The sequence below is a fragment of the Mirounga angustirostris genome, unplaced genomic scaffold (genome assembly GCF_029215605.1).
Source record: "Mirounga angustirostris isolate CCGP_5_RB_7025 unplaced genomic scaffold, mMirAng1.0.hap1 SCAF_16, whole genome shotgun sequence".
NCBI classification, from domain to species: Eukaryota; Metazoa; Chordata; class Mammalia; order Carnivora; family Phocidae; genus Mirounga; species Mirounga angustirostris.
In genome coordinates, this window is record NW_026991724.1 from 19,623,757 (window position 1) to 19,638,976 (window position 15,220).

At 45.6% G+C, this 15,220-nt stretch overlaps 1 long non-coding RNA gene across 1 annotated transcript in view; it reads left to right on the forward strand.

The window, feature by feature from the left end:
- Window positions 1-14,819, forward strand: part of LOC123854957 (uncharacterized) — a 191,364-nt gene extending 176,545 nt beyond the window's left edge. Inside the window, exon 4 of the long non-coding RNA XR_006793430.3 lies at window positions 14,740-14,819. This is a non-coding gene — a long non-coding RNA (uncharacterized LOC123854957). The remainder of the gene's footprint in view (window positions 1-14,739) is intronic.
- Window positions 14,820-15,220: the final 401 nt, after the last annotated feature.

Genomic DNA, 15,220 nt, shown 5'->3' on the forward strand with positions numbered 1-15,220 from the left:
CAATGACTTCTCCATCCTCCCTTCACACATCATCTATTCTAATAGGGCTGGACTCCCCCTTTCCGTACAAGCCCTAAACTCCCCCAGTTATGACCCATCACCACCTTTCTGGGCAATGTGTCATTATTCTCTCATAGAGTCTAATTTTAGTTTTATGTTTCGGATGAAATTTTTCCACCCATTTCTCCATTTATCTATTCTAGAAGTCCTCAAGAGTAGCATCTGTAGCATCTTCTAGAGTTCTAGTTGGCTTGCTGAAACAGAGATTGGTGGGCTCCCCCTTGGGGTCTCTGAAGCATTGCCTGTGGGATGGGGACCTAGAGTTTTGCATTTCTAACATGTTTCCAAGTGATGCTAGTCTGGGATTTCTTTAATTTAATTTTATTATGTTATGTTAATCACCATACATTACATCATTAGTTTTTGATGTAGTCTGGGATTTTTTTAAAAAGCTGTGTTCTAGTCTTTCACTCAACATGTATTTGCTAAGAATCTCCTAGGGCCCAGCTACTGAGGGGGCAGAGCATTCTCATGCTCATTGATGTTTGCGAAGCATTGCTCTAGGGAACGAACATTCTGCTTTTGAGAACCCCACAGTTTAGGTAGCGGTTCTCAAGCTCAGCTACACTTTAGAATTACCTGGGGAGCTTTAAAAATTTTCTGTGCTTGGGCTCCACCCAGAGCAATTGAATCAGAATCTCTGAAGTGGGGCCTGCTGTCATTACATTTGCTAGCTCCCCAGGGGATTCTAAAGTGTAGCCAGCCAGGGGTGAGAACCACTGGTCCAGGGAGGCGCAGTCTTGTAAACAGAAAATCACTCTGTGGGCATCAGCTGCGTATTTCAAACAGCTGCCTCGGGGAGCTGGTTGGGCCAAGCTAGAGGAAAGGCCTTGGACTGGGGGTCCGCAGCCCTGGGTTTTAGTTCCATTTCTGCTTTGTGCCTTCCAGCAAATGTCTCAGCCTCTCTGATCTCCGTTTCCTCTGGGAGCTAGTGCTGTGAGGGGTCTGGAGGATCTCTGGGTGACTACTTTCCCCGTCCTACATTAACGATCCTAAGAAGATCAATGACATGAGGGTGAATCTCTGTCTCGCTCTGTCTCTGTCTCAAACTCAAGGGCCTGCCTAGCACTGCAGATTAACAGAGAAGTTAAAAAAAAATACAACAAATCCATTTATTTGGAGGCATTAAAACAAGATGAGAACATAGGTCCAAAGGCCCATGAATTCCATCTCATCCACCTTGCCTTGTAGAAAGTAGAGGGGTTTTGCCAATGATACTTTGCTCAGAGCCATGGATCTCCAACTGTGGCTCCCAGACTAGCAAGCACAGCATCGCCAGGGAACTTGCTAGAAATGCAGATTCTTGGGCCCCACCCCAGACACCGGGAGTTGGAAAGTCTTGGGGTGGGGCTCAGCAGTCGGTGCTTTAACAACCCTTTGGGTGGCTGTGATGCACCCTTCAGTTGGAGAACCACTGGCCCAGAGAAAAGCTGCTGTGACTTGTAGCTCCTTTCCAGCCCCAATCCGGATGGGGCTCTAGGAGTTGCTATCACTCTCAAGTCCCTGTGTTCCACAGAACTCTTTGTTTTCCAGTTTTCTTAAAAAAGAAAAAGAAAGAAATGGAAGAGATGGAAGAGAGGTTGGCAGCACGTGGTTGTGGTACTCATTGGCAAATCTTGCCTTGCTCACATCATGTACATGTTCTACTCGCTTTTGGGTTTAGAATTGAATGTCCTTTGCTTCACATAGATAAAAGGGAGAGGCCGCTGCTCCTGCATATGATGACCGGGTGGTTATTTTCTCTAGATGTGTGGATGTTCAAGTTCACTCTTGTGATTGGCTTATTGCAATCTAGTGACAGCAATCTAATCAGATTACAGTGGAGAAAAGTTATTATTTAGATGTGTGTTGTTCTGTAGGAAGAAAGTGCCATAACATTCCTGGGGCATGTAACTCAGCAGCTGGACCATGATTCTGGCTGGTGAAAGGGTGAGTCTCAAAGGCTTTGAAGGAGAATGGCCATATTGTGTCAAAGCAGTTAAAAGGGAAGGTCTCCTTTACACAAAAGCACAAGAGCGCTACCTAGAAGGATTCCAGGTCTGCTTTTATGAAGATGAGACTCTAAGAAGTGTTGCAATTGTGAGCCATGGGGGACCGTGTCACCTTTATCCACCAATTTACTGCCGACAGCAGTCAAAAGAGCTAAACATCTTCACACGCTTCTCAATCCACTTTTATTGGATCATCCAAAGAGGTGCCTGGGACAATAGTCATGGGATGTGACACTGATGTGATATATATTTGCTTCAGCTAAAAGGAACAGGTGCTTTGAAGATCCTGAAAATGGGAAAGGATTCTGATTCCCCTCTAGCTCTCTGGCACCCTCAGGAAATAAAAATAGGGTTTTGCATTAGTCTGACTCTTCTTTGACTGATGTTTCCCTTAATGACAATCAACTCTGTGACCCCCAAACCAATTGCCGCCTCTGGAACCATCCCCACATCTGCCTGCTATCAGGCAGACCCCGGAAACCTTCAGGATGCATCCTGCTTCTGTACCTGTTCATTTGCAAAGGTTTCTTTGAATTTTATTTCAAGACGATGGCGCACAACCCAGACATTGGGTAATGGTATTTTGCTGCCTATTCCCTTTAATTGATGTCTGGCTGGTTTCGCCCTCCCTCATCCCTCCTCCAATTTAGCTCTGGAAACATCTGTCTTTTTATTCACCAATAGTCTCGAAAGGGTAACAAACCTGTTAGATAAAATATCAAAGTTATGAATTCTGATTTAATAAATGTGCATTCGAGAGATGATTCATGGCATGTATGATGGTTTTCAATTGCTTTCTCAAACAGTTCATGCCTCATTTCATTAAGAGCTTCAGTCAATGCCAACTGATTAATTATCACAGCACTAGTCATCTTTTGTTTAGTAAACATGTGCATGAGACCCGTCTGGGCTTGGCCATATAGAACTTTATTTTAAATGCAAATAAAAATGTTTTAAAATAGATGCTTTTATAAATGTTTTTAGAATTCCACTAAAATGATCCTGGAAATCGTTCACTTCTTTGCTCCAGAATGCCTGCTGGGTACCTATGAGTGCCACCTGCAGGCTAAGTCCTGTGCCACTGGGAGACAGGACGGAGGTGCCTCAAGAAATTAAAAATAGAATTACCATATGATCCAGTAATTCCGCTACCGGGTGTTTACCCAAAGAAAAGAAAAACACTGATTCAAAAAGATATATGCCCCCCGGTACTTATTGCAGCATTATTTACAGGAGCCAAGATATGGAAGCAGCCCAATGTCCATCCAAGGACAGATGGATAAAGATGTGGAATGTATACACACACACACACACCCACACACAATGGAATAGTACTCAGCCATAAAAAACAATGAGATTTTGCTATTTGCAACAACATGGATCGACCTAGAGGGTATAATACTAAGTGAAATAAGTCAGAGAAAAATAAACACCAGTATGATTTCACTCAGATGTAAAATTTAAGAAACAAAAATGAACACCCAAAAGAGACACAGAAAACCAGACTCTCAAATACAGAGACCTGGTGGTTGCCAGAGAGGGGAGGTAGGTGGGGGGATGGGTGAAATCAGCGAAGGGGATTAAGAGGACACTTAATTCTGAGCCCTGAGAAATGTATAGAGTGGTTGAATCCTTGTACACCTAAAACTAATATGGCACTGTATGTTAATTATACTTCAATTAAAAAGAAAAAAATGCCTGTTGGGTACGTACAGGTGCCATGTGCTTGCTAAGCCCCTGGAGCATGCTCAGTGCCTGGCCTCAGTGAGCTTGCAGTCTGGTGACTGCCAACCCTTGAACTGATTTCCATCCCAGGCATTCTGAATACTGACTGTTCCGGGCTTATGACTTCAAGTTCAAGCTGGACCGCAGTGTGACTCTGTAACACTGAGTAAGATACATCCACTGTCTAGGACTTGGTTTCTCCCTTTTCAAGAAACCTTGTTGGATTCTGTTGCCTTTCATGTCCCTAGAAGCCCTGACTTTATCTGATTCTAATTCTCAAGGTATTTTTGTTTGCCTCTCACATCAACTTCAAGAAAAGAAACCATAGAATAAAAACAGTGGAGGCTTAGTTAGGACGGGCATACTATTAAGTAGAATCCTTCATTTCGGAAGACCTACTGATCGTTTTCATATACTTTGATTCTTCCCGGTATTGCCAAAGTCAAAGGGAAGATCTCATTCTGGAAGAAATTAAGCAACTTAACAGGTGGAAGTAAATGGCTTTTCCTATCCTCTGTAGTCTCTGAAGGTTTGTTTGTTTTTTGCAAATAAGAACAATTAAAAACACCAAGTAAGATAAGGAACCCACTTAACCAGTGATCCCTGGGAATTACCTGTGTGTTGCTGGCCTTGAACGAAGTGACCATGCACACAGCTAGCTTCCCTGGGCACAACTTGACTTCCTGCCAGTGACCCAGGAGTCATCATGTGGGATGCCAGGCTCAGGGGAGCTGTCATGGGGATATTTCCTCTTCCGCCTCAACATTTTTATTTAATTAATCTTGGATTGTCATGACTGACAAAGGCAGCCTTGAAGTGGCGGGGCCTTTACTAGGGGCACTGTTGGAGCTGGATCAGAGCACTGGAATGCGTGGAGGACCTGTAAAGAGATGCCCAGACGCTGTCTTCCTGGTGGGAGGAAAGACTGGAAGAGCAACTGTCACTGAGACTGGAGAGTTTCCGAAATATCCAATGTACTTAAAGTTGCATTGTTTTTCTGCCTGGAGGGCATCTTCGGAGAAGATGACCATTCTTTTCCCAAGGGAAGGCAGGCATCCTGGGGGTGGTGGAGGTGATGGGTCCAGTGTCTTATGGTCAGCACCAAGTATGAATCCTGATTCTGTCCCTCGCAGGGGTGATTTTAGACAAATGCATGTTTAATGTTTTTGTGCATTTGTTTTCTCTTCTGTGGAATGGGTATGCTTACTGATACTGGTATTAAGGATTGAGTACGTTGAAGGTGGTAAAGAGCTTGCCCCAATGGCAGTAATTATTAATTAATTACAAGAGTGAAGATGATTACCTGTGTGCTCATATTACCTCCCATGCACACACACCTTACAGGGTAAAAAGGTCTATGTTTCAAGTCTCTTTGAGTCTTGATGATGGTCCAAGGGATAGACCATGAACTGTATTACCCAGATGAGGGAGGCCTGACCGATGGACAGGAGCATAGCACAGGCCAGAGCTGCCAGACTTTTATTTTGTGCTCCTTCTCCCTCATCCAGCCAGGGGGATGCCCCAAGCAGCTGCTAGGCGGTTCTGTGATGTAGTTGACTGGGGGCCAGTTTTGAATGGAGGAAAAATGGCCTTAGAACTCAAGCTCATTATTTCTTTTCATCAAATTATTTTATGATGTGCATAATGCTCTTTTCTAATTGTAAAGCAATAGACAATGTATGTTCACAGGAGAAATTTTGGACCATATGGGGAAACATAAGAAAGACAAAAAATTTACCATAATTTAATCATCCAGAGATAACCATGAGTAACATACTTGTATATTTTCTTTGTATTTTTCATATGTGTGTGTGCATGGCGGGTTTCCTGTGTATAATGTGGGTATCCTACTGTATGAGTATAATTTTGTAATTTGTAAAATAGTTTGTGTAGCACATATTCTTATATTGTTTTTAAAAAATAACTTCAAACTCCCTAAAAGTCATGAATTTTTAACCTTTTTACCTCATTTGTTCCATTACTGAACTTTTCCCTTTCTCCTGTTGTTCTCTCTTTGCATGTGTGTACATGTATGTGCATATATACATACCAGTTATTATTATTAATTTCTGATTCACTGGAGAGCACGTAGTGTATACAATACTCCATCCTCCCTAAAAATGCCAGTATATGTTTCCTTAAAACAAGAACTCCCTAATTCCCCCAGTACAGCCATTAAAATCAGGAACTCAACACAGAGAGAGGGCAGTCATCCATCCCTATTCAAGTCTCCCCAACTACCCCATCAGTATATCCTCCTCCTTTCTAGTCTGGAATCCAATCTCCTGTCATGAATTGCACACATACATTAGTTGGTTCAATCTGGAACCGTTCCATATCCTGTCCCTAATGACTTGACATTTCTCAATAGGAGAGGACTCTTCTTCTGTAGGATGTACTTCAGCCTGGGTCTGTCTGTTGGTTCCTCATGATCAGAATTTAGCTGTCCATTTTGGGGAGAAATGCCATGGAAATGATGCTGCATTTTCAGTGGACCACACCAATGCCGATCTATCCTGCCCTTTTGCTAATTTTGATCACCTGGTCAACTTGGTGTCTGCTGGGTTTTTCTACCAAGTCACCCATTTCTTTTTATAATTTAAAAGTATTTTTTTAACAAAATCTTTAAATAATTAAAAACTTAAAAAAAAAGTATTTTTATGGGAAGATTCTCTGAAAGGACGGACGTCAATATCCTGTACCTCATCAAACCTCTGCCCACTAGCCTTGGTATTTATTGATGCTTCCTGCTGAGTTAACCACCACTGTGATGGTTGCCAAATGGGGATTTTCTATTTTCATAATTTTTCTAATTTTTTAGTTGGTATTCTATAAGGAGGAGCTTCCCTTTCTCCCTCATTTATTTGTTAATTTAATTATTTATATCAGTATGAATGCATAGATTCTTATTTTATTCAGTGGGTTAAATATGTTCCTATTATTATTTTTTTTAATTTTATTTATTTAACAGAGAGAGACACAGCAAGAGAGGGAACACAAGCAGGGGAAGCAGCAGAGGGAGAAGGAGAAGCAGGCTTCCCACAGAGAAGGGAGCCTGATGCGGGGCTCGATCCCAGGACCCTGGGATCATGACCTGAGCTGAAGGCAGATGCTTAACAACTGAGCCACCCAGGTGCCCAATATGTTCCTATTATTATTTATTCTGATGTTCACATTGTCTCAGATTTAGCCAGTGGGACATTCTTGAAGCTGGCTCCTTGTGCCCTTTTGAACATATTCTCATAATTCTTTGAGTACTTCTCTGTATTCTGGCATAGAAAGATATTCCAAGGTCACCTCGTACTTTTCCTGCCCCACCTCTGGAATTAGCTATTTCTCCAGGGAAATTTGGTTCCTTTTAGCAGGTAATGGTATTTAGAAACCAAGCTCTGAGCAATGGATGTGTTCATAACTACTGGAGTGTCATTGCTTCTGGTCCACTCAAACAACTGAGCTAGGAAATCCTATACACACACACACACACACACACTCATCTGTCTTTATCTCTAGCTACCCGTCTATCTATCCATTCATCCATCCATCCATCCATCCGTCCATCCATCCACACATGTGCACATGCACACACACATCTATGACAGGGTTTCTAGACCATGGCACTGTTGAAATTTTGGTTGGATAATTCTCTGCTGTGAGGATGCCCTGTGTTTAGTAGCATCCCTTGCCTGAGCCTATTATATACCAGTAGATAATCCTTCCTCCAGTGTTACTAACCCCAAGTATCTTCTCATATTGCCATTATTCCATGAGGGACAAAATCCCTCCTGGCTGATAGCCACTGATATAAATAGATTTTGATATCTATTTTCATATATAATTTTTAAAATTCAATTAATACCAATACGTTTATTTCCAGTGCACTGCCTCAGATACCTCCAATTCTAATCTCCATTTCCATCTTTGTAAGTCCTTCTCTGACCATCAGAAACCTGACTCTCATTATCATCAATATAGTTATTTGTCTAATTCTCCTGTATGTAATCACTTTCCCTACTATGCTGGTCACTTTTGCAACCCCTCAGACCCTCCACTGCCATCTCCACAGCCCCTTGCCTCTTCCTCCCCTGGCCTTATGGGCACACAGGCCCCTACCACCATCCTTCTTGTAACTGTTTTCCCATGTTTGTTTTCCTTGCTAAATATTAAATTCCATAAAGGCAGAGAGGAAGACTCATAGCTGAGTTCCCAGAGCCTGGCATGATGCTGGTTTGTAGTTGGTGTTCAAAGGTTGTCTGATAGATGAATAGAAGTCTACACGCTGGATTTTTAAATTTTATGGCAGCATGGAAACATCACCCTTAAGCACTTGGGTGTTTGCTTTGTACCCATTTTCCAGGTAGGAAAGGCTGAGCCTCATGTGAATAGCTCTATATGCTCATGTGAATGGCTGAGTGGCTCTTGGCCTGAATCCCACTCTGAGCTGTCTCACCTCATCAGACAATATACCCTTTCTGACCATACAAGGTTTTTCTCATTTTGCAAGGTTTAAGAGCTGAATGTCCAGCTGCCAAAGTGTTTATTTGTGACTCTGTCTGACAACAGAGAGGCTCTTCTTTGCCATCCCTTCCTGACTGACCTCATCCTTAATAATCCCACCACCACCCTGCTCCCCGCTCCCATCCCTCTGTAGCAGCTGGTGATATTTGCTCTTCTTTGCTGAGTCTGCCTTGGGTAGACTGCTGATGTGGAAAAAGACTGTTTCTCTGGCACCCTGAAGGGTTTTCAAATAAAGCTCCTTTCAGTTCAAAGCTACCTGACTATCTAGTACCAATGGTGTTACTTAACCGAAGAGAGAAGAGCAGGGATACGGGGATGCTGTTTCATTCCACCCCTTTATCTGAGCCTGATGAGGCAGTTTCCCTTGTGGGCTACGCAAATATTTCTGAATAGTTCATGCTCACAGAGACCTTCGCCTCTGCCTCCCTCCCATGGTCCGCGGCACATTCCAGACTGCTGGCTTCCTGTAGACCTGTCTGCGGGGATAAAGTGCAGCATTCCAGAAAATGAGCAGCCCGAGAAGAAAGCAAGCCTGACCTGACATTCTACCAGTCTCATTTCAAGACTGCAGCTCCTTTCCCCCTTCACCGTGTGGCCTTGGAAAACACGACCTCGTCTGGAAAGCAAGCTGGGGAGTCTGGAGAAATGTCAAGGACACTCTGAGATGGGACATGCATTGATTCTCTGAGGAGTCCTTTCTCGTGGGAGAAATGGCAGGGGACAGAGAAGGAACCCTTGATGGCAGGAGACCTCGATTCTAGTCTGGGCTTTGCCTCCGCCTGACCTCAGAGCAGCCTCTGTCTCGCTCAGCCTCATCACCGGGTTCCTCGGATGGTGCCTGGTGCAGAGTAGGCCCTCAGTAACTGCATCCTCAGTGTTTGCTCGTGTTGGATGAACTGACCTCCTGAAACTCCTCGGGCCCCGGTATCCTTATCTAAAGTGGGGACACAGAAAGATCCAGAGGATGCACAATGAGCAGTGGTTCCAGTATTTGCATGTGGTCAGTACAGAAGACTGAGTTACCATTTTCATAGTTGGATTCCAGCCCATCTGCTTCCAAGGGAGAGTCTGCGTGCTCCTCAAATTCTGGGCTCAACGCCAGCCAGGGGGCAGAGCCGAGAGCCACTGTGCACCTGTCTGTGCCCCGCATGCAGCGTGTGCTCTCACATTCCATCCTTAGAGCGGCCCCACGACACAGAAGGAGCATCATCCCCGAGTTACACTTGAAGCACTGGCCCCAGGCAGGGACGGGGTTTCTACGAGGTCACTTGGTCAGGAAATCCCAGGGCCAGGTCTCCAGCTCCAGCTTTGCCCGATTCCCCAGTGGGGGCTTTCCGCTGCCTCTGCCAGAATGGGAGCTGTTTGGTTTACCTGCCAAGGTGCATCCACTCACTTCCGACCCAGAGCCATTCTTGTCATGACCAGACCTGTGCTGCAGACAGAGTAAGCACACCGGGACCATTGGGCTCCCCAGTCGCAAGCAAGGGGTCCTTGTTGCCCACTTTGGCACCCCTGGAAGGACAGTGTGGATCAGGCTGATGGGTATTGGCAGAAAAATAACCACAGCATCATCACGACCTCAAACTGTGTTTGATCCAATGGCTAATGGGGTCATTAGCAAAGGAAAGTAATTGTAGGTGTGCCTCACACCTGATGGTTGCTTCCAGATCAATGGCCATTTATCATCCTCTGGCTTCTCCACCTGGGGTGTAAGGAATGGCATCAGATTGGTCTGGCATGAATTCCTGGGAAGGTAAACATACTTCATAACCATCCCTGGTGCTGGTCGATGCCCTCCAGGGTCTTCCTGTAGTGGAAACTCACAGCTACCTCTGGCCTCTGCCCAGAAATGGGCCCCGGTGTCTCAGTATTCTCAGCATGTGACACGCCACACCCTGGGGCACATGGGAGATGGCACGTTTGGTCCCAGAGGCACCCAGCAAGCCTCCTCCTCGAAACAGCACTAGCTAGACAGAATCAATTTCCCACTGACTTTCAGCCCCATCTCAGACACAGTGTAATTCTTGTCTGAGGGTTTATAAAGGCCATTGACTGTCTTATAAAAGATTTAAACACTTACCTTGTGGCATGTGGGAGCTCTATCTCTCACGGTGCGTTTTTGACAATTTGTGGGGGTGGCGATGGGCTGGGGGAGGGGCAGCTTGCACTCCCACGGCAGGCATGGCTCAGACAGTGCCTGCTGGACCTGCTGGACAGAGTGTGAACTGATCAATCGAAGGACCCTCCAATGCATCACCCAGGGGGCTCTTCTCCACAGGGAGTCAGGATCCCCGTGTTCCATTTTGCAAAGAGATCCCACGTGACACAAGATAATCCTTACTCCGACATCCCTCTACTGGAACCCGGGGCACATAACTGTGACATGATTGGAACCAGAGGCATCTTTTTATCTAGAACAAAGGACTTGCTAGGTAGCAACAGTTATTGTGGAACAACATTATTGTGGAACAATAATGATAACCTTTTGCTCTTGGTTAGCCCCACTCCATAAGGTGTGTCCATATCTATTCTTTTTACCCATAGAGTAACTCTGGAAGGTAGATGGAACCAAGACTGTTATATTCATTTTACAGATAGGGAAACTGAGTTTCAGAGAGCTGAAGTGTGTATTTGGCCAATATAATCTCAACTGTTAGGCAAAGCATTACTTCCCAACTTACCTCTCTCTTCCCCTTTACTGCCTATTCTCTTTTTATCCATCCTCCCTGTAACCAGTCACGTGGTGCTTCTTAGGGAAAAAGAGAGGAGTGAGATGATGGGATTCATTTCCTGAGGGATCTCAGTTCAGGGGATGATCTAGACCAGGAGCTGGGTGATTGCATTTCAGTGTGTTTAGTGCTCTCATAGCTTTATGGTCACAGAAGCTGGGAGCAGAGGAAAAGGGATGGTCAGAGCTCTGTGGGGGGGCAGGAGGGTTGGTGGTCAGTTAAGCATGGTGTCAGAACATAGGCATAAGTGCTGAGGCATGAGGATGCCCAACCTGCTGGGGAATTGCAATAGTGGCATGTGTTAGGGAAAAGACTCATGAGGTGCAGGTTAGGGAGTGAGGGGAGTACGAGCTGGCCCCCTTACCCTCCCTGATGGTATCCCCCCACTCCTCTCCCTCTTGCTTACTTTCTTTTGTCCACACTGGTCTCCATGCTGTTTCCCAGGAACCAGGTGTGTTCCCACCTCAGGGCCTTTGCACCAACTCCTCTCACTCTGTGGAATGGTCTTTCCTGGATCTCCTCAAGACTCACAGCACCACTTCCTTCAAGTCTTTGCTCCAGTGTCATTTTCTCAGGATGAGTCCGACCACCCCCTCCTCAGCACTCCAGATCTCCTTTCTCTGTCCTCCATCTTCCTTTTTCCATAGTATTTACCACCTTCTAACATGCTGTGTAGTTTAAATACTTATTAATGAAGGCAGGGGTCATTGCCTCGGATTTATCCCAAGTGCCTAGAATAGTGCCTGGTGTGGAGTAGATACTCAATACATATTTGTTGAGTAGATGAATTAATGGATGATTGGTTTTCAATGATTAGCAAGCTGAAGGGTTGGGATTCATTGATGTGGACAATGGGGAGCTTGAAATTTATTGTGGACAGGAGCTGAAGGAAGTTAAGCAGAGGAGTTACGTGTTTATATTTTGCTTGGAGAGGTTAGATGGAAGGGTACATAAGGATGGGGGAGACATAATCCAGGTGTGGAATGAAGAGGTTTGGGCTGGGATGGGGAGTGTGTGGCCTAGGAGGAGGGAGACATCTCATGGGGATTAGACAGACTTGGCTCCATGGGCTGCTTGGAAAGCAAGACTGAAGCTGATTCCTTGGTTCGAGGTTGAGTGACTGGGTGGAGAAGCTGGTCCTTCACTGAGTCTGAGACCAAGGTTGAGGGAAAGCTTGCTGTCCAAAGCTTGTGTGTGTGGGCGTGTGTGTGTGCATGTGTGCATGTATGTGTGCAAGGGAGGCAGATCTATGCTGGGGTGCAGGGGGTACCAACCATGCCAGTGACGCTGTGCCTTTGACTTGGAGGGCAGGAGCCATCTAGCATGGAGTTGGCTGCGCCACCAGAGGGCTGGAGTAGGGCAGAATTGTTTGCTTTTGGCTCACCTGAAAACTGGTGGGAGGAAAAAAAATCAGACAACAGAGTGGTGATCTGACTGCCATCTGCTTGGTGTTCTAGGGCTGGACTGAAGGTTCTGGTAAGAATACTGTCTGACTCAGAGGAGGACACTCAGTGATTCTCAAGTTAGAGCAGGGAATACAGTACTCAGTCTCCTGAGTGGGTCTCCTATGGGGCCAAGCTTGGGGGCTCAGCATATCCTGCTTCCACCTTCATCCTGGGCTCCTGTGGCTGCTTGCGTCCTATCCCTACTCCTCTCCTTGGAGTCCTCCCCTCTTCCTTTCCCTCCTCCTCATCTGTCTGTGTGGTTGCCTGTGGCCTTGAGGCCTTCTTATCTATCACAGCCTTTGTGCTGACATACATGTGGCCCAGCAACTAAGGGGCTTCTCCTACTGGACTTTTGATATCTATGGGCAGACACCCCATACCACAGTGGCAGGAGACCAGGTTTTGATCCCAACTCTGCTATGGACATTGGAAATAGGACCTAAGGAAAATCCTCTTTCATTTTGGAATATCAGGGTCCTCATATGGAAAGGAACAGAGTGATGACTGCCGCATAGATCTAGGTCAGAATGCTGGAATCTGAGGGTTGATAGTGGGAATGAACAGTTGGGTATGCTGTGGGCAGGAGGAAGGATCCTTTGGTCCTAGACTTGCAAATATCACCTCTCATGGCATCTTCTCTGTTAAGTGGTGCCTTCTACAATAGGACAAACATCTCAAGAAATAGCCATATACAATTTGTTCCTAAAAAGAACATTATGCCATAAAAGCATTCTAATACTTGATGAATTTCCTCTGAAATGCCAACATTTGATAAGCTTCCTCTGAAAGTTTTGAAGACCTTTTAATCTCCTCCTAAAAGCATTCTACAGAAGAGGGAAATGGGTATGTACCTTGACTGAGGGGAGCTCATGAACACTTGGATCCTCAGTCACCATACTTCAGTTAACCCTTATGGTGGCCACGTTCACTACTACCAGATCTTCAAGAACCTTCTTCATACATCATGCAGAGGAGAGCAGATTTGCCCTGTGATGCAGTGGGAACCACTTTAGAATGTTGAGCAAGGAGAGAAACATTCCTATTTTTCCTCTTTGGCATGGAGTAGAGGCCAGATCAGGGAGGGGTATGATTTAGGTGTCTTTGGATGAGTTTGGAAGGCCAGGACATGTCAATGATAGTTGAATGGACGGATGGGACAGAGTTAAAAGCTATTATGCAGGGAGCATCAGAGTTGATGGAACTTTAGATTCTTAGATGGGAGAAGTGAGGAAGAGGAGCCAAATGCAGCTCCATGTTTGTTATGGACCTTCTTACAGCAATCTCAGGGGGAGCTGGACTGCTCAGACAGCAGAAGGTGAAGGAGCAAAGAGGGCAAGTGTAGACAATGCTTTGAAGGAGTTTGTATGAGGGAGCTGGAGGGGAGTAGAGGGTGAAGAGAGATTTTCCTTTTGCTTTTGACGTGTGGGAAGTCTGAGCATATTTATATGCTGAGGGCAAGGGGTCTTGGGCGAGGGGAAGCCTGGAAGGACAGAATACAGAAGTGATAACTGATGGGTAAGACTCCTGAGTGGTGCATGGTACAGAGGAAAGCGGAAGCAGACTCATCTTCCTCTGAGGAAAAGGATGTGGTAAGAAGATTTGTGGAAGGTTCCAGATTTGTGGATAGTGAAACAAAATATTGAGGGACTTTACATGTAATCCCTCTCTTATCAGTTTGAGGTAGGAAGCACATTAGACTGGGGGCAAAGTGGGGCTGGGGGCTTGAGAGAGTATAGCAGGTCAACGTAGAGCAATGGAGGTGAACTACCTGAGGACCAAGGGATGTTAATGCCACCATTGGGGTAGGGCCCAGGATAGGGCATCACTGGGTCATTATCTCTGGAATAAAGAGGGAACTAGTAGGGCAGCAACAGGAGCAGATGATTGGTTGCCCTGTGATTCTATGTACAGGAAGTGTGGCCAGGGAGCTATAGAGCAAGGAGTGAGAGAACAATAAAATGATGGATTAGAGCCCTGGGATGAAGAGGAGGATGGAACAGGGAGCTGGTATGCGTGGAGGACAACTCAGGATGGGAGATCATGATGAGGTCAGACCAAAGATGACAGATGATTAAGGGTCCTGAGAAGACCTAGGCTGTGTTCAGATGTTAGATTTTAAGATTTCAAAGCCAGAGACTTTCTGGGTGGCCATCAGATCCAGGGTGTGGCTGCTGATGGGGAGGTGAAAACGGTCACGAACATTATGCCAAGCATAATGCTAAGTGCTTTAGATGGATTTTGCTACAAAATCTCATGGCAATCCCTGTTTTACAGATAAGAAACTGAGGCAGAGAGGGAAGAAAGATTGAAGAAGGAGCCACCAACGAGTCATTGTTCAGGCTGCAATGTGAAGGTAGGGGGTCTTTTCCATTCTCAATCACTTCTCATAACACCCTGACAAGCAGTTGGCTGAGTCAGTTCCACATGTTCATGTCCCTCAGGATGATGCCAGTGGTTGGAGTGGAGAGGAAGATGATAAAACAGGAACTGAGTCTCCCATGAAATGTTGATCCATATCAACATGATAGACTCAACCCGCCCTTGCTGGCTCCATCACCATCCCATATGGGTCAAGTCAGCTCTGCGCTTCAAAGGCTGATAAGCTTCCTCCTGGGCATATCTGTCGCCTTGTGGTGGATGCTCAGGTTCCTGAGGCACTGGCTCTGTGTCTGGTTACTGGAGCCTGGCCTTGGCATTGGATTCAAGTCCCAGCCATCAGGGGCGGGAAGCGGGGCATGGGAGGGATCAGCCTTGA